The sequence below is a fragment of the Aulonocara stuartgranti genome (assembly GCF_965226115.1).
Source record: "Aulonocara stuartgranti genome assembly, chromosome: 12".
Lineage (NCBI taxonomy): Eukaryota > Metazoa > Chordata > Actinopteri > Cichliformes > Cichlidae > Aulonocara > Aulonocara stuartgranti.
In genome coordinates, this window is record NC_138948.1 from 6796425 (window position 1) to 6815768 (window position 19344).

The 19344-nt window shown below is 40.6% G+C and overlaps 1 pseudogene across 1 annotated transcript; it reads left to right on the forward strand.

The window, feature by feature from the left end:
• The first annotated feature begins 317 nt into the window (after positions 1 to 317).
• Positions 318 to 1593, forward strand: LOC309719517 (E3 ubiquitin-protein ligase TRIM35-like; annotated as a pseudogene). The gene has a single exon. The product of its transcript is annotated as an E3 ubiquitin-protein ligase TRIM35-like (transcript).
• The last annotated feature ends 17751 nt before the right edge of the window (positions 1594 to 19344 follow it).

The window sequence follows — 19344 nt, forward strand, 5'->3', positions numbered from 1 at the left end:
GGAGAGGTGATGAACTGTATGCCTCTTCTGCATTGGCATACAGTAAGTCCAGTGTTTTATTGACTCTGGTTGGGCAGGTCACATACTGGGTGAAGGTGGGCAGTGTGGAGTCCAGTGAGGCATGATTGAAGTCCCCTGATATTATGAGAAGGGCTCTCGGAGATTGTGTTTGCAGTCTGCTGACCACAGAGTGGAGAGAGTCACAGGCTGCATCCGCATTGGCCGAGGGGGGGACATACGCTGTTTCTACATTTTTCACTTTGGTGTCGTTTTAAGGAGCACAAACTGAAAACTATCTGAATGACACAGACAGCGCCCTCTGACGGACACAAGTGTTATGTGCGTGTTTCAGTTTAACACGTGATCGTGATTCATGAAAATGAAAGTAAATTCCGACACTTTTGAACTGAGCTGAGACGCCATTACAGGGAGTCAGATCTCTGCTGAAAAACACACATTTGGAGGATTTTAATCAGAAAGTTCAAGAGACACTAATTTGGTGAGTTAATAATACTTAAAGATCAAATGGCTGAGAGAGCTCTTTTTGAAAATTTCGTGAGCTGCCATGTGTGTTCAGAGACTTTCAGAGATCCTGTGTCTCTGAGCTGCAGCCACAGCTTCTGTTCAAGCTGCCTGCAGAAATTCTGGGAACAAACTAAACAAACTAAAAACAAAAACTGTCCCATTTGTAAAAGAAAATCTTCAAAGGATCATCCAGGTGTGAACTTTACACTGAAAGAACTTGCTGATTCAGTTGCTGGGAGACAGAAATCTGGATCATCTGAGACAGAAAAGGGAGAGAAGAAATTAACAGTGGTGTGCAGTTAACATGAGGAAGTGCCTAAACTGTTCTGTGTGGACGAGCAGAGAGCTGTGTGTCCTGTGTGTGACTTTTCTCTCCACCTGAGTCACAAAGTGGTTCCTGTAGAAGAAGCAGTCAGTGACCTGAAGGAGCAGCTGAAATCTGACTTAAAGTCTCTGCAGGACAAGAGGAACAAATACAAACAAGTGGAGGAAACATACAATGAAGTGATTCAACACTCCAAGAAGCAGCTGTTGTCCACAGAGAGGCAGATCAGAGCAGAGTTCAACAAGCTCCAGCAGTTCCTGAAAGAGGAAGAGGAGTCCAGACTGGCAGCTCTGAGGGAGGAAGAGGAGCAGAAGGGGAAGACTATCAGCAGAGAGATGAAGATGATTGAGGAGCAGATCTCCTCTCTGTCAGACAGCATCTCTGCTGTTGAAGAAGAGCTGCAGAAACACAGCGTGCCATTCCTCAGCAGTTATAAAGACACTCAGAGCAGAGCCAGAGCCCAGAGCTCAGTGTCAGATCCACAGCTGGTCTCAGGAGCACTGATAGATGTGGCCAAACACCTGGGCAACCTGTCCTTCAGAGTGTGGGAGAAGATGAAGGAGAAGGTCCACTTCAGTCCTGTCATTCTGGACCCAAACACTGCAAACCGCTGGCTCTATCTGTCTGATGATCTGACCAGTGTGAGGAATGGAGACACAAAGCAGCAGCTTCCTGATAATCCAGAGAGAAAGGCAGGAGATGTCAAAACTTCTGATATCAAAATCTGTCAGACTGAGATTTGATTGTAAAGTGATTCTTTATTTTAACTGTTTTTTGTTTGTTTGTTTAATTTTTCAGTCCAGCAGCAGGAGGCTTAATTTTAGGGAAATTATTAATCAAACTGTCTAACTTCATTATCTGGTTTTATTTTATTATGTTGATCTAACTATTAGCAATTCAATGAAACCAAAGAACCTTTTCATGTGAAAGTCTTATTACCCACTCGAGTTTGTATAAGAAACTTTTGCTTTTTATATTCTTATTTTTTTTTAATTTATATTTTCAGAATATTTCTCACGTTGTTCATGTAAAAATTTTGATAATTGTAAAATCTTTGCTTTTCAAAGTTGTTGAGTGTGAACATTACACTGTGACACTTCTTAAAAGAAGGATTAATGCTTAAACTTGTGTCATTTCAGCAAGAGCCAACTGTACAAGATCTAAGTTTTCCTGATTATCAGCATCTTGTTTTCAGTTAAATAACATTTAGAGTAACACGTCTACTTTAAAGTTTTAAAAATTCAAAGAAATTCAATTCAATTTTTTCAATTAAATTTTATTTATATAGCGCCAAATCACAACAGCAGTCGCCTCAAGGCGCTTTATATTGTACAGTATATCTTATAATAATTGATACACAGAAAAAGCCAACAATCATATGACCCCTATGAGCAAGCACTTTGGCGACAGTGGGAAGGAAAAACTCCCTTTTAACAGGAAAAAACCTCCAGCAGAACCAGGCTCAGGGAGGGGCGGAGCCATCTGCTGCGACCGGTTGGGGTGAGAGAAGGAAGACAGGATAAAGACATGCAGTGGAAGAGAGACAGAGATTAATAACAAGTATGATTCAATGCAAAGAGGTCTATTAACACATAGTGAGTGAGAAAGGTGACTGGAAAGGAAAAACTCAATGCATCATGGGAGTCCCCCGGCAGCCTACGTCTATTGCAGCATAACTAAGGGAGGATTCAGGGTCACCTGGTCCAGCCCTAACTATATGCTTTATCAAAAAGGAAAGTTTTAAGCCTAATCTTGAAAGTAGAGATAGTGTCTGTCTCCTGAATCCAAACTGGAAGCTGGTTCCACAGAAGAGGGGCCTGAAAACTGAAGGCTCTGCCTCCCATTCTACTTTTAAATACTCTAGGAACAACAAGTAGGCCTGCAGAGCGAGAGCGAAGTGCTCTAATAGGGTGATATGGTACTACAAGGTCATTAAGATAAGATGGGGCCTGATTATTTAAGACCTTGTATGTGAGGAGCAGGATTTTGAATTCAATTCTGGATTTAACAGGAAGCCAATGAAGGGAAGCCAATACAGGAGAAATATGCTCTCTCTTTCTAGTCCCTGTCAGGACTCTTGCTGCAACATTTTGGATTAACTGAAAGCTTTTCAGGGAGATTTTAGGACATCCTGATAATAATGAATTGCAGTAGTCCAGCCTGGAAGTAATAAATGCATGAACTAGTTTTTCAGCGTCACTCTGAGACAGGATATTTCTAATTTTAGAGATGTTGCACAAATGGAAGAAAGAAGTCTTACATATTTATTTAATATGTGCGTTGAAGGACATATCCTGGTCAAAAATGACTCCAAGGTTCTTCACATTGTTACTGGAGGCCAAGGTAATGTCATCCAGAGTAAGAATCTGGTTAGATACCATATTTCTAAGATTTTCAGGGCCGAGTACAATAACCTCAGTTCTATCTGAATTAAGAAGCAGAAAGTTAATGGCCATCCAGGTCTTTATGTCTTTAAGACATTCTGACAGTGGACTCATCTCTGTGCTTGTCCTGTTAGACCTCAGTGCAGCGTTCGATACTGTTGACCATAATATCGTATTAGAGCGATTAGAACATGCTGTAGGTATTACATGTACTGCACTGCAGTGGTTTGTATCACATCTATCTAATAGACTCCAATTTGTGCATGTAAATGGAGAGTCCTCTTCACACACTAAGGTCAATTACGGTGTTCCACAGGGTTCAGTGCTAGGACCAATTCTGTTTACATAATACATGCTTCCCTTAGGCAGTATCATTAGAAGACATAGCATACATTTTCACTGCTATGCTGATGACACCCAGCTCTATCTGTCCATGAAGCCAGATAACACACAACAATTAGTTAAACTGCAGGAGGCCATAAAAAGATCATTTGTAACCTTCACTAAAGCTGTTTCTGTGCTGTGATGAGCTCTGAAACCTGACTGAAACTCTTCAAATAAACCATTCCTCTGCAGATGATCTGTTAGCTGTTTGACAACTGCTCTTTCAAGGATTGTTGATATGAAAGGAAGGTTGGAGATTGGCCTATAATTAGCTAAGACTGCTGTGTCTAGAGATGACTTTTTAAGTAAAGGTTTAACTACAGCCAGCTTGAAGGCCTGTGGTACATAGCCGATTATTAGAGATAGGTTGATCATATTTAGGATCGAAGAATTAATTAATGGCAGGACTTCTTTGAGCAGTTTTGTAGGAATGGGGTCTAAAAGACGTATTGATGGTTTGGAGGAAGTAATTATTGAAGTTAACTCAGAAAGATCAATTGGAGAAAAAGAGTCTAAATGAATATCAATGGTACTAAGAGTAGCTGTAGATAATATTACATCTGTGGGATGATTAATGGTAATTTTTTCTCTAATGATTAAAGTTTTATTTGTGAAGAAGTTCATGAAGTCATTACTAGTTAGCGTTAAAGGGATGGTTGGCTCAATAGAGCTCTGACTTTTTGTCATCCTGGCTACAGTGCTGAAAAGAAACCTGGGGTTGTTCTTATTTTCTTCAATCAGTGATGAGTATTAAGATGTTCTGGCTTTGCGGAGGGCTTTCTTATAAAGCAGCAAACTATTTCTCCAGGCTAAATGATGATCTTCTAAATTAGTGAGACACCATTTCCTCTCCAGCTTACAAGTTATCTGCTTTAGGCTACATGTTTGAGAATTATACCACAGAGTCGGGTACTTCTGATTTGAGGGCTTAGTTTTCACAGGAGCTACAGTATCCAGAGTTGTACGTAATGAGGAGGTAAAATTATTAACAAGATAATCGACATCTGTTGGAGTAGCGTTCAGGTAGCTGCTCTGCTCTATGAGCATTGAAGATGATAACAGTGGGTGGATTATATTCTTAAACTTAGTTTCAGCACTTTCAGAAAGACATCTACTGTGATAAAGTCTACTCTCCACCGCTGTGTAATCAATTATCGTAAATGTAAATGTTATCAGGAAACGATCAGACAGGAGAGGGTTTTCAGGAAACACTGTTAAATGTTCAGTTTCTATGCCATATGTTAAAACAAGGTCTAGAGTGTGATTAAAGTGGTGGGTGGGTTCTTTTACATTTTGAGAGAAGCCAATTGATTCTAATAACAGATTAAATGCCATGTTGAGGGTGTCATTTTTAGCATCTATATGGATGTTAAAATCACCCACAATAATTATTTTATCTGAGCTGAGAACTAAATCAGATAAAAAGTCTGAGAAATCGGACAGAAACTCTGTGTAAGGCCCAGGTGGACGATAGATAACAAGTAAGACTGGTTTCTGAGTTTTACAGTTGGGGTGGACAAGGCTAAGCATCAGGCTTTCAAATGAATTAAAAGTCTGTCTAGGTCTTTCGTTGATTAATAGGCTGGTGAAACACCCAATAATTCCAAGGTCCATTGACAATGTGTCCTAAATTTTAATATGATCATTTAGATCAGATCTCTAATCCCTAAACCTAACCAAGGAAGGAAAAAATGGCAGATTATCTTGGGTAAAAGACTGAAAGTTGAGGCACACAAAGATGTGTCCTGCTGGTAAAGTTTCTGGGCTGCCTTTCCTCATAGCAGCCATCCCTCAAGATTTGTGGGAAGTGGAAGATAAATGTGGTACCTCTGTAACTGCTGCTGCAATGCCAGAGCAACTATTCAATTACCCCACTGTGCTTTTAATTACACTCAACAAAAATATAAACGCAACACCTTTGTTACTGCTCCCATTCCCCATGGGATGGACGTAGAGACCTAAAATTCATTCCAGATACACAATATAACCATCCCTCCCAAACAGTGGTCACAAATCAGTCCAAATGTGTGGTAGTGGGCACATCTGCCATATTGAGATAATCCATCCCACCTCACAGGTGTGCCACATCAGGATGCTGATCTGACATCATGAGTAGTGCACAGGTGTACCTCAGACTGCCCACAACAAAAGGCCACCCTGGAATGTGCAGTTTTGTCTCACAGCAAAATGCCACAGATGCCACAAGCAATGAGGGAGCGTGCAATTGGCATGCTGACAGCAGGAATGTCAACCAGATCTGTCGCCCGTGCATTGAATGTTCATTTCTCAACCATAAGCCGTCTCCACAGGCGTTTCAGAGAATATGGCAGCACATCCAACCGGCCTCACAACCGCAGACCTCGTGTAACCACACCAGCCCAGGACCTCCACATCCAGCAGGTTCACCTCCAAGATCGTCTGAGACCAGCCACTCAGACAGCTGCTGGAACAATTGGTTTGCACAACCAAACAATTTCTGCACAAACTGTCAGAAACCGTCTCAGGGACGCTCAACTGCATGCCCGTCGTCCTCATCGGGGTCTTGACCTGACTCCAGCTCGTCGCCGTAACAGACTTGTGTGGGCAAATGCTCACATTCGATGGCGTCTGGCACGTTGGAGAGGTGTGCGCTTCACGGATGAATCATGGTTCACATTGTTCAGGGCAGATGGCAGCTGAGAATGTCCCAGTTCTTGCATGGCTAGCATCCTCACCGGACATGTCACCCATTGAGCATGTTCGGGATGTGCTTGACCGGCGTATACGACAGCGTGTACCAGTTCCCACGAATATCCAACAACCTCGCACAGCCATTGAAGTGGAGTGGACCAACATTCCACAGGCCACAATTGACAATCTGATAGACTCCATGCGACGATGTGTTGCACTGCATGAGGCAAATGGTGGTCACACCAGATACTGACCGGTTCTGGGTCCCCAGACCCCCAATAGCGCAAAAAACTGCACATTCCAGGGTGGCCTTTTGTTGTGGGCAGTCTGAGGTACACCTGTGCACTACTCATGATGTCAGATCAGCATCCTGATGTGGCACACCTGTGAGGTGGGATGGATTATCTCAATATGGCAGATGTGCCCACTACCACACATTTGGACTGATTTGTGACCACTGTTTGGGAGGGATGGTTATATTGTGTATCTGGAATGAATTTTAGGTCTCTACGTCCATCCCATGGGGAATGGGAGCAGTAACAAAGGTGTTGCGTTTATATTTTTGTTGAGCGTATATTGGGTTTCCTTATGTCCTCTCCTGCAGTGGCTTCCTGCAGGATGCAGGAAATTAAGACAGAGGTTTCTGGAGAAACTGGAAAACTGTTCATTTTGAAATGAAGGAAGAAATTACACCAGTTAACTTATGAACAGGTTGACGTGTTGACTGGAAACCTTTTCCGGGTGACAACCTCATGCTGGTCAACAACAGCAGTGTGATTGTAAAGTCTAGTATATATACACTCCTGTATTTTTAAAGTGTAACAGTGCATTAGTGTTATCTGTAATATTTGAACTGAAAAGAAATCACACATAGTTTTGGTGGGGAAAAAAAACACTGTATTCAATTTCTGATGTAGTTAAATATGAAAAACAATAACTTCTTAAATATACAAAAAACTATAAAAGTAGAAAAAGTTGACAAGATTGTAAATAAACATCAATAATGACTAAAAAATATCAACAACATATGAGAATAAAAATAATAATGAAATGCAAAGAGGTGTATAAACACATTGGGAGTGAAGAAGAAACACCCAGAGCATCATGGGAGTCCCCCAGCAGCCTACACTTATTGCAGCATAACTAAGGGAGGATTCAGGGTCACCTAATCCAGCCCTAACTATATGCTTAGCAAAAAGGAAAGTTTGAAGCCTAATCTTAAAAGTAGAGATAGTGTCTGATAGGTTCGTAGCATAAACCTATTCGCTGGAACGTTCAAGACAATTCTACTACACAGCAAAGCAAGACACGATTAGGCAAAGTTCTTTATGATTCTCGTATACGAGGAAGACCAACTGGACAAAAGCCGTTCCTTTGCTTGACCTCAGTTGTTCTTGTCCGCTCCCTCGTAACACTGCTCTTTTATTGAGGTTACATGAATATACATAGGTTCATTAACATATGACGTCTTACATAGGTATACATACAAACAAAGAGTACCTTGTCTGTGCGTTGTGTAAGTGTGTGTGTGTGTGTGTGTGTGGTCAGAATGTGACCACATAAACGACTTCTGGTCTGGAAGTCCAGCAGTTCATCTAAACAAAAGGCACTTATACTTAAACAGATATACGTATGTTTGCTATACCATATATCAGAAGAGAAGATACGACCTTGCTCATGATCCCAAGAGGTGTGTGATCTATGCCAGAACACTCTGGAGAGGAGTGAACGCACCCCCCTCTTCAGGCTACACAGAGTTGTTACAGACTTCCTAGGATGAGACATTCTTTCAATCTATAAATGATTATATACTTCTAAGCATAAATGACAATCCAACAATATAAATCTAACAGTGTCTGTCTCCCGAATCCAAATGTCTTTATGACACAATAGTTTTCCTCATGAGATGAAGCAGGACTGTTTCTCTTCTGGAGTCAGAAGTTTTTCTTTCAGCTCATTCATTTCTTTATCATGTTTTTTCTGCATTTCTTCCAGTTCTTTCCTGGCAGTGTCTCCATCCAGCCTCTCAAATTTATGTTTCAACTCTTTCATTTCTTTTTCCTGTTTCATCTGCAGCTCATCCATTATTTCTCTCTTGTTAATTTCATTTTCTTTCAGGATATTTTGTTTGAATTCCTCCAGCTGTTGGTCGTATTTGTTGTGTAATTCATCTAATTTTTTCTTCTGTCGTTCTAACTGTTTGTCTAAAAGTTTTTGTTTCAAATTAGTCATTTTGTGTTCATGTTTGATGGTCAGCTTTTTCCTTTCTGTTTCCCGATCTTCTTTGTTTTGGGTCTTCAAGCCTTCCATTTCTTGTTTTTGCTTTTTCTGTAGTTTGCCAATTTCTTTCTTCTCTTCTTCATTGTTATCATCTGAAAGCTCTTTTTTAATCCTCTCTTCCTCCTTTCTGTGTGATTCCTGCATCTTTTTAAATTTTTTCTTGTTTTCTGTTTCCTGAGTCAGAAGCATCAGGATTAAGTCGGCCATTTCTGATTTATGTTTATCCTGCAGTTCATCCATTTCTTTCTTCAGGCTATTTTCTTTGTGGTCTGACAGATTCTTTAATCTTTCATATTCCTCCTTCTCCTGCATGTCTTTCTCATGTTGTTCTTTCAGATCCATCACATCCTTTATGAGTTTTTCTAGCTCAGCTTCATTTTTCTTTCTGAATTCATTGAACTCTTCAGCTGTTCTTCTGGCCTCTTCTTTAAACTTCCCCATATCTTCATACATGTTCTCAATTTGTTTCTGATAGTTCTCCTCTAACTCTTTCAGCCTCTCTTCCTGTTCTCTTTTTATTCTTTCCTCTGTTTCCTCTCTCTCACGTTCCAACTTTTTTTTTTCTTGATCATATTTTTCTTTGAGCTTCCTGACTTTCTGTTTTTTCTCTTCATCTTCTTGTTTTCGTTTTTCCTCCAATTCTTTTCTTTCCTTCTCCCAAGTCTTTTGCTGCTCTCTTATTCTTTCTCTGTAATCTTCACACTCTTTGTCAATTATTTCCTTTAAATCTGACTCTGATCTTAGTCTTTCTTCAAGCTCTTTAACTTTTTTTTCCCATTCTTGTCTTTGAAGTTCTTCCTTTTCTCTGTTCTTTCTGTCTACTTCTTCTCTAAGCTTTTGTTCATTCTTTCTCTCTTCAGACTGAATGCGGATGTTGTCCTGAAGTTCTTGAAGCTGTTTCTCTCTCAGCTCTCTTTCGTGATCGATTTCTGCTTTCTGTTCTTCCATTCTTTTTTTCATCAATTGGATTTTCTCCTCATACGTACTTTCAAGCTCTTCCTTCTGTCTCTTCATTTCTTCTTCTTTCTCTTTCAGGATCCTCTGCATTTCTTTCTGTATCGCAGCTTCAGCTTCTTGAAGCATCTCATTGGTGAAGCAGCTTCCACCACTGTACTTCACCATGGTGTCAATCTTTGTTATCAGCTCACTGACTTGTGTGCGGTTTTGTTTCTCATGGTTATTGAACACATGGTATCTTCCTCCACAGTCAGAGAGCAGCTTCTTGAAGGAATTATCACTTATTTTAATGTACTCATCAAGGGTCTGATCATCATTTTGCAGATTGTCTCCTCTGGTGAAAAGAACAATGGTGAACTTTTCCGAATTCTTCCCAAAGAATTTCTTGATCAGTTCTACTGTTTCTTTCTCCTCTTTTGTGAATCTGCCGATCTGTATCACCAACAGGAAGACATGTGGTCCTGGAGCCAGAAGACTGACACATTTTACCAACTCCTCACTGACCTCTTCATTTGACAGAGTTGTGTCAAACAGACCAGGAGTATCGACAACAACAACAGGACGACCGTCCACTTCACTCTCTGCTTTCTGACAGTATGTAGTTACTGACTGTTGGGCTGATGCAGCTTTAAACTCTTTCCTTCCTAGAATGGTGTTTCCTGAAGAACTCTTTCCACAGCCAGTGTGTCCTATCAGGACAATCCTGAGAGGCTCTGTGTTCATGATCTCATCATCACCTATAAAAGAAACATGTAGAATTAGATAATGTTAATATTTATTTGATAAAAATTACACACTGTGGAAGAACACTATATACAGTGGCTTGCAAAAGTATTCGGCCCCCTTGAACTTTCCCACATTTTGTCACATTACAGCCACAAACATGAATCAATTTTATTGGAATTCCACGTGAAAGACCAATACAAAGTCGCGTACACGTGGGAAGTGGAACGAAAATCACACATGATTCTAAACATTTTTTACAAATAAATAAAAAGTGGGGTGTGCGTAATTATTCAGCCCCCTTTGGTCTGAGTGCAGTCAGTTGACCATAGACATTGCCTGATGAGTGCTAATGACTAAATAGAGTGCACCTGTGTGTAATCTAATGTCAGTACAAATACAGCTGCTCTGTGACGGCCTCAGAGGTTGTCTAAGAGAATATTGGGAGCAACAACACCATGAAGTCCAAAGTACACACCAGACAGGTCAGGGATAAAGTTATTGAGAAATTTAAAGCAGGCTTAGGCTACAAAAAGATTTCCCAAGCCTTGAACATCTCACAGAGCACTGTTCAAGCGATAATTCAGAAATGGAAGGAGTATGGCACAACTGTAAACCTACCAAGACAAGGCCGTCCACCTAAACTCACAGGCCGTTTTCTGTTAACAATGTTAACAACAACATTGTTAACAGAAAACCATAAGAAGTCCCATTTGCAGTTTGCCACAAGCCATGTGGGGACACAGCAAACATGTGGAAGAAGGTGCTCTGGTCAGATGAGACCAAAATGGAACTTTTTGGCCAAAATGCAAAACGCTATGTGTGGCGGAAAACTAACACTGCACATCGCTCTGAACACACCATCCCCACTGTCAAATATGGTGGTGGCAGCATCATGCTCCGGGGGTGCTTCTCTTCAGCAGGGACAGGGAAGCTGGTCAGAGTTGATGGGAAGATGGATGGAGCCAAATACAGGGCAATCTTGGAAGAAAACCTCTTGGAGTCTGCAAAAGACTTGAGACTGGGGCGGAGGTTCACCTTCCAGCAGGACAACAACCCTAAACATAAAGCCAGGGCAACAATGGAACGGTTTAAAACAAAACATATCCATGTGTTAGAATGGCCCAGTCAAAGTCCAGGTCTAAATCCAATCGAGAATCTGGCAAGATCTGAAAACTGCTGTTCACAAACACTGTCCATCTAATCTGACTGAAAGAAGAATGGGCAAGGATTTCAGTCTCTAAATGTGCAAAGCTGGTAGAGACATACCCTAAAAGACTGGCAGCTGTAATTGCAGAAAAAAGGTGGTTCTACAAAGTATTGACTCAGGGGGCTGAATAATTACGCACACCCCACTTTGCAGTTATTTATTTGTAAAAAATGTTTGGAATCATGTATGATTTTGTTTCACTTCTCAAGTGTACATCACTTTGCATTGGTCTTTCAGGTGGAATTCCAATAGAATTGATTCATGTTTGTGGCTGTAATGTGACAAAATGTGGAAAAGAATACTTTTGCAAGCCACTGTATTAGTCAAACCCAAATGGCATCACAGATGTGCTTACCAGTTACTGTGAGCTTTGTCTCCATCTCATGAAGCTGTTTCTGTAGAGAAATAATTTTTGTCTGCTGAATTGACATCTGATCCATTTTGCCATGTATCAATGTGTCTTTTGTGAAGCAGAAATGTTTTTCCTTGTCTATTCTCATTTTGTTCACAGTATCTAACAGTTTTGGGATCTGCTGTTTGTTCTTGATGTTGAGAACAACAGATCTTCCTCCACAGCTCTCACAGAGCTCCTGGATGTCATTGTTTTCCTTTAGAAAGTTAAGAACAGCTGGATCTATAGGATCTGAGTCCACAGTGAACAGAATCGTGGTAAAATCATTGACTCGAGAGCTGAATGTGTTCTGGATGGTCTCTAACTCTCCCTTGTCTTCATCAGTGAGGGGAGCCACAGGTAGGACCAGGATGAAGGCATGGACACCCTCAGGATCACAGAGGGAGATACACCTGAGTGATTCCTCCATCACTGCCTCCTGAGGTTTTTCATACAAGGCAGGCAGCTCCACCAGGGAAACCCAACGTCCACACACCTCTCCCTGATGTTTAACACACTCTGATGAGTTGGAGACTGAATGAAGCTCTGTCTGACCTAAAATGGCCTTGGCTGCTGAAGTCCTCTCTGCTCCTCTCCTCCCACACAGAACCAGGTTTAAAGGGGGTTTGGATTTGTTAAACACTGTCACATGATCAGCATCATCATTTAATTTGAGATATCTCCCCCTGCTGTTACTCACTATCTTTTCCACTTTTTGCATCAACTCTTGCTGATCATGTTTTGAAAGATCTTTTCTATCAAGACTGACTGTGTGCTGCTGTTTCCTGCAGTCTTGGATGAGTTTTTCCACTGAGTTATTCTCTATCTCCTCCTTATGTGTAACGATGACCATCAAGTGTTTAAAGGAATCTTCTCCAAACAAACTCAGTATGACTTTCAGAGTCTTTCTGTTCTCCTCAGTCAAATCAGAAGGTTTCACTAACATTAGCAGAACATTTGGTCCAGGAGGACAGAGACTCACACAGAGCTTCACCTCTCTTTGAATGTTCTCCACAGACAGACTGAACAAGTTTGGAGTATTCACTACTGTTATTTTTTTTCCTCTCCACTCTCCACATGAGGCCACACATTGTGATGAATGATCTTGCCTTTTCCAAACTTGTTGCCCAGTGATGAAGTTACCAAGTTTTGTCTTCTTGTCCTCACTTTTGCCCAACAGCACAATCCTGATATCAGACACTGATAGAACAGAAAAAGGATTCATTATCAGAAACATGAACAAAGCTGAATTTATAATATCAGAGAATATTTTCATTTTATCAGTTTTCACTTTGTGGGGACTGTTTGAATAAATCCTGGAGAAATTTCCACATGTTTTTTTGCAAATTAATACTTACTGCAAGACTGAGGGTTTTCAATATAGATTTGTTTGGGAAGACCCTATAAATAGGGCCATTTTAATTTTTATGTATTATGTGTTTTATTTTTTTCTGTTTTGTTTTATTCTATTGCTCTTAACTTATTTACTTTACAGCACTTTTTCTGTGCTGGCTGTGGTTTATAAATAAAGTTGGATTGGAAAACATAAAATTAATATGTAGAGTATTGTTGTACCCCAAACAAACAAACAAACACACACACACACACACACACACACACACACACACACACACACACACACACACATATCTGCCTACCTTTAACAGTAGAAGTCAGTGGGTAGCTCACATGTTCTCCATTGTTCTCCTTCACAATTTGACCCAAACGTGTTAGCAGCTCTTGAAGTTCAAGGCTGCTTTGCAACAAGTATCTGTATCTACATTTTTTAATCATGTCTCTTAAATATGAGCTTTTGATCAAACCTGAGCTCTCCTCTCTGGGTTTTAATATCAGTATCAGTGAATGATCAAATGATTGCTCACTAAAAGTTTTGAGGACTTTAACGAGACTCTCTTTGTATTCCTCTGTAACGTTTTCAGACTGCAGAACCAGCAGGAACACATGAGGTCCTGGATCAGAGAGTCTTGCACACTCTTGTGTAAACTCTGTCACTTTGTCCATAGTGGGAAACTGCAGCTCTGGAGTGTTGATGACAGTGATTTCTTTGTCTTCTATTTGTTCAGAGAGCCTCAAGAAGGAGTTACACACTGCACTGAAACCAGTTGCTCCCAGTATAAGGTTCCCCACTGAACACATTTCAGAACTGTTATTCCCCAGCAGGACAACCCTCAGCTCAGACACTGGAATACAAGAAAAAAGACCAAATGTCCAGTAAGTGCATAATAACTCAGGAGAATAAATATAAATTAGATATTGCAAACTGTTTTTTCATTTGTAGTATTGATTGTGCCCTTTATTAGTCAATACACAAAGACAACAAGACAATCACATTTATTAACAAACAGCACATTCATCATAAATTTCTGGAGTGACAGCGAGATACTTATACATGTCAAGATCCCCAGAGCAGTACAGACATAGTTCAGCTAAACTTACTGTCAGGAGGCAGGATTCCATAGCTGCTGCTCCGCTTCAGAGGGTGTATATCTGTGACATTTAAGATAATTAAAAAATTATATATTAGCATATTTAGAAAACAGGAAATACTTTGTATCAATAGGTAACTTCACATCTGAGCAGACAAGTATCACATGTGGAGTTCCCCAAGGTTCCATCTTGGGACCCCTTCTGTTTAACATTTACATGCTCCCACTGGCACAGATTATAAAGAACAACAAAATAAACTATCACAGCTATGCAGATGACACACAAATGTATATCACAATGTCACCAGGAGACCAAGGCCCTGTGCAGGCTCTTGGTAAATGCATTGAGGAAATGAATGACTGGTTGTGCCACAATTTTCGCCAGCTAAACAAAAACAAAACTGAAGTAATAGTCTTTGGTGCCAAAGAAAAACGATTACAGGTCACCAGAGAACTTCAATCTATACACCTAAAAACCACAAACCAGGCGAGAAATTTGGGTGTAGTGATGGATGCAGACCTAAACTTAGAAAAACACATTAAGACAATAACAAAATCAGCTTACTATCACCTCAAGAAAATTTCATGGATAAAAGATCTGATGTCTCAACAGGGCCTGGAAAAACTAGTCCATGCATTCATCTTTAGCAGGCTTGATTACTGTAACAGCATCTTTACAGGTCTACCTAAAAAAATGAGTCAGACAACTACAGCTCATTCAGAACTCTGCTGCTCGAGTCCTCACTAAGACCAAAAAAGTGGACCACATCAGTCCAGCTCTGAGGTCTTTACACTGGCTGCCTGTCCGTCAGAGGATAGACTTTAAAGTTCTGATGCTGGTCTATAAAGCTCTGAATGGTTTAGGACCAAAATACATCAGTGACCTCCTGACCCAGTATGAACCTTCCAGATCCCTCAGGTCATCTGGATCCAGTCTTTTATCAGTTCCCAGAGTCAGAACCAGACACGGAGAAGCTGCATTCAGCTTTTATGCTCCTTATATCTGGAACAAACTCCCAGAAAGCCTCAGATCAGCTGAAACACTCAGTTTATTTAAATCCAGGTTGAAGACTCACCTATTCTCAGCTGCATTTGAATAAAGCACCAAATCCACACTTTAAAGCTTAAATTTCAAAACTAACATTTTAACTACTGATTTTATCTACTGTTCTAATTTTATCTATTGCTTTTTTTAATCAATTTTAAATCATGCTTTTTATTTGTTTGTTTTTTTAATGTCTCTGTAAAGCACTTTGAATCACCTTGTTGTTGAATTGTGCTATATAAATAAACTTGCCTTGCCTTGCCTAGTGTAAGAAATTGTACAAACAACTGTTATGACACATGGTCTTAATTTTGTGTATTGTGTTTACTCCTCCACATCTGTGGGTAGTGATGGGCAAAGCTAGGTTTTGTGAAACACTGAAACATTTGAAGCAACTGTGCTGAAATGTATCAAGATTTTAAAACAATTTGAAATGCATCTCCATAGTGACACCTACTGGCAACTTTTGCTATTGTCACATTTCTGTGAAACAATCATTCAGATAAACCCTGCCCAACTCTAAACAAGTTTTCTTTTTAAAGAGGCCAGACTCTCAATTATGACTAATGCATGTTTTGGAAAAATCTGCATACAAACAAGGAGATAAAAAAATGCTCTGACTGTTAAAGACAACAACGTGTGACTGTAATGAACAATGTGCTTCAAAAAAATACTATTTTCTCCCTCTGAGACATATGAGAGACTGTTTCACTTGCTTAGTAATTTATTGCAGTGCACACAAGTCAATTCATAAAATATACTGAGCAAACACTGCTGTATTTTCAGCTGTTTGGTACGGTGGCTGGGAAGTGCAAAGCACATTTACAACATCAACGACAAAATAACATTTCCGAAAACACTTTTACATTAAAAAAAAAAACAAATAAAAAAAATTGACAACAAAATAACATTTCAGAAAACACTTTAACAAGTCCGCAACAAATTAACAAGTGGTTCTTGATGGAAAGGGATTGTCTGAAATACCGGAAGTGACTCAACAATTGGCTTACTCCATATTTGTAGTACAGAAAAGTGATTTGTAGTCAGCTAAACGAGGGCTTTTCAGAGAAGTAGTGTTCAGTTAATGTTTGAAGAGATTTTACAAAAGAGTATGGGTGAGATAATGATGTTCAGATTTTTAAATGTCACGGGGATTTTCTCAAGAAAATATCCAGGCCTTAAAACCGTCATGGTCCACACTCCAGCCCAGCAGGTTGTGGTTAAGCGCCTTTGAATTAGCGGCAGAAGAAGCAGCAGCTAAACGCGGGATGTCAACAAACGTCTAGAAACTAACTCCTCACAGCGCTTTGCTACATTTATTGCCCTGACGGTGCTCGCTGCACTACATAGATAAATGGAAAATGTTTTGCCCGTTTTGTGGCGTTAGCTTCAGCCTCTTCACTTGTTTTTGTGCATTTGTTGCGGACTTGTTAAAGTGTTTTCTTAAATGTTATTTTGTTGTCATTTTTTGTTTATTTGTTTTTCTATGTAAAAGTGTTTTCGGAAATGTTATTTTGTTGTTGATGTTGTAAATGTGATTTGCACTTCCCAGCCACCGTAGTTTGGTGCTAAGTCAGCTTTATTTTATACAAGTTACCTCTCCAGCCTGGCGGCACTCAAAGAGTTGCATGACTGAAGCTTTCAAGGGGTTTCTTTAGGATTTTTCAAAACACTGGTAACCAAAGCTACAGCTGCTGTGATGTTGGGTTTTCTTTTCAGTTAATTAAAAAAATAAAGATTTAAATAAATTAGTCTAAATATGCTTTCCTTTTAAATGATTAAAAGATGATTTTTATTAAGTTATTATATGCTAATTTTGAACATGTAATGCTTCAAATGTTGCTCAGTGGAGGATGAAGAAACTCTCCTTAACTTTATGTGTAATGTATACTGCTGTGGATGCCGTGTCACATGTAAATGACCTCATTAATATTTGGTAAATTGGTTCATGAATGGTTATTATTTTGTTGCAGCTTGGACCCAGCTGATGCTTTTATTTTGAAAGTTATATAGCGACGAGGTGCCGTAAATCAAGTGGCGTAAACCATACAATAGAAGCGCGAGTTTTTAATGCACAGAGAGAAGGTGTGCTCAATGTTTAAGGGACAGGAATGTGAAAAATGGCTATTAAGGTGCAATTCTAAGTTGCAAACGGTTCCTTAGCACTTGGTTGATAAGGGAACAAGGTTGGTATCAAAGTTTGTCTTGTAAATATGTACTTTGTTATTTTACAGAACATATAGCTGCTGACCGCTACTAAGGGTAAAGGTTAAGTTTTCACCCACTAGAGGGTGGTCACGCACCTCGTCATGTTTAGGCAGCGAGTTTCGCTGTTATATGTTATATAAGGTAAAGACAATTCATTTGTGATTTATGAATAATGAAGAGGTTAAAGGTAACATACTGTTTGAGTTACTAATGGTCCTTTATTCTGTATATGTTGTAGCTCTTACAGTGTGTTCACATACACAGCTGTTTAATAAAAGGATCATCAGTTTCCACCCGGAGATGCTTCGTGACATGATGTTGGAGTCTGAGGCTCAGGTTTTAATACACTGAATTTGCTGCATGCCTTTGTTGTGGTTCAGATTTTTACAACAGATGTGTTAATAGGAATAAAAAACAGTAGTCATGAGAATTGTTAACAAATAGGTCACCTGTATTAATTCATGTGTTTTGTCTTGCATTTTTATTTAGGCAGGTGGTAAGCTATCTATTGAAAATGAAGCACACCAAAATTTTAATTAGCCATGGTCCGGAGGGCCAGCTCTGTTCTAGGATGCCCTCTGGACCCAGTGGAGGTAGTGAGTGACAGGAGAATGGTGGCTAAGCTGTTGGTAGTGGACAATACACTACCAACATTCAAACAATATGTGGACTGTCCCACCAGGGGAGAGAAAATTTTAGACTTACTGTATGCTAACGTCAAGGATGCATACAGCTCCTCCTCCCTCCCCCCACTTGGTAGGTCAGATCATAACCTGATTCACCTCACCCCCCGCTATGTGCCAATTGTGAGGAGGGAACCTGTGACCACCAGGACTGTGAGGAGGTGGTCAGAGGAGGCCTTAGCAGAACTACAGGGCTGTTTCGAGGTGACCGACTGGGAAACACTCTGTGAGCCTCACGCCGAGAACATCAATGGGCTTACTGAGTGTATCACAGGCTACATAACTTTCTGCACCGACTCCATTGTTCCAGCTCAGACTGTTCATTGTTACCCAAATAACAAGCCGTGGGTGACTAAGGACATCAAAGCCCTCCTCAACAACAAGAAGAGGGCTTTCAGAGGGGGCAACAAAGAGGAGGTGAGGAAGATCCAGGTGTTACTAAAGGACAAGATCAGAGAGGCTAAGGACAATTACAGGAGGAAGCTGGAGTGGAAACTCCAGCAGAACAGCATGAGAGAGGTGTGGAGGGGCATGAAGACCATCACTGGATTCAGGCCAACCAACAGCAGGGGAGCTGAGGGAGGTGAGAATAGAGCCAATGAGTTGAATCTGTTTTTCAATAGATTCGACACCACAGTGTCTGCTCCCACCCCCACAACCTCACCTGTAGTCAGCCTGGAATCCAGAGCCACACCACTGTGCCAGCCTCTCTCTTCACATGGCGCTGTTGCCTCCTGTGAGATTCCTGACACCCCTCCCCCACCCATCACCTTCACTCAATACCAGGTTGAGATGCAAATGAGGAGACTTCACTCAGGCAAGTCTGCTGGACCAGACGGAGTGAGTCCCCTCGTCCTCAAGACCTGTGCCCCCCAGCTGTGTGGAGTCTTTCATAAACTGTTTATGCTGAGTCTGAGTCTGCAGAGGGTCCCAGTGATGTGGAAGACATCATGCCTCGTCCCTGTACCAAAGACGCCACGTCCCAGTGGCCCCCAGGATTACAGGCCCGTGGCACTGACCTCCCACATCATGAAGACCCTGGAAAGGCTCATCCTGGACCAGCTGCGACCCATAGTAAGACCACATCTGGATCCCCTTCAGTTCGCTTATCA